This window comes from Lutjanus erythropterus, chromosome 2 (genome assembly GCF_056507025.1).
Source record: "Lutjanus erythropterus isolate fLutEry1 chromosome 2, fLutEry1.hap2, whole genome shotgun sequence".
Lineage (NCBI taxonomy): Eukaryota > Metazoa > Chordata > Actinopteri > Lutjaniformes > Lutjanidae > Lutjanus > Lutjanus erythropterus.
The window spans coordinates 31,060,322-31,061,626 of record NC_139318.1 but is presented as its reverse complement, the minus strand read 5'-3'; positions in this window follow the sequence as shown (position 1 = coordinate 31,061,626).

Here is a 1,305-nt window from a genome sequence, read left to right as displayed (position 1 = left end):
ACATATATCTAGTCAGATATAACTAATGTTAGCAAAATGCTAGCTAACTAACTATCTCACAATTGAAGTTAAATATACACAAATACCATACCATATACAATCATAAAGTGATGGTATATTCTCCTCCAGACACCACACTTCCATGTGATAGCGACTTTGTTTTAAGAAAAGCATGTTTTATTCATATCATGGACAAGTCCTACACTACCCACAATCCTAAAGTCTTACAGCAACGTCTCTGATTGGCTGGCCTCGTTGTTACCATACAAACAATTACTGTGCCTGTGACTGGGTATTTCTGCTACCCTTTCTGCAGGTTGGCCACTTCGGTAGCTAACATTAGCTAACCAAATCATGACATGGAGTGGTTGTAAAGCATGTATATAATATATACATACTCCACTACCTTGTACCTTTACGTTCTTCTCAAATCAAATGTTTTATCGTTACAATTCATCTCGTTGTTGGTTGGCTTGGTTCCAGGCTTAAAACTCTTTATATAAGGATTTTTGTTAACGTCGAAAGAGTGAATGAATGCGAAACTCACTTCCGGAAAACAAGAGCCGTTCAAAAAGTGGGAAGTCACTATTGAGCTGTTTATCGTGTAAATGTTTCTTTTACATGTTCTTCAACAATATCTTTTAACCGTCTCCAAAATTTGCTTTCCAGCAACATAGACGAGCCTAGTGCATAGCATATTTAAGTAGCCCACAGGGAGGAAAGGAGAAAGTTCAAAGAAGTTCCAAACGGGTAAGGATTTAGGGAGGGTCAATTTTGTGGACAATAATATTCAGCTAAAACAGAGGAGTGAAAAAATAGGCATCAAGAAATATTATTTTAACTGTAAGAGTGCCCTTTTTTCGGCCTCTCAAATTTTCTGTGCATGGCAGTTCTATGGAGGGCAGCAGTTAACCTATCGGGCTGTTGTGGGTGGCTTTCGAGGACAAGCTTTGTTTATGTATTTTGGTTTGGGTGACTCTGGTGGGTTTCACTGAAAGACTCTCTGTGTAGTTCCCTAATTTGCGGCTGCGGTGGAAAATTCTCATTTGGGATTTGAGTACACACGGCTTGAAAGCCTCGCAGTCAACACTTCATCAGTGAGTGAGGTCAACTCACTCACACTTCACACAACGGGTGTACACATATACACAAACACTCACTCACTCACACACACACACTCACACACACACACACACACACACACACACACACAGAGAGATACATGCACACACTGACACAGTTTGGGTCTGCCTAACCAATCAGAGTGAAGTGGAGTAGGTCCCCCCAGAAGTGGGTGGGAGAGCT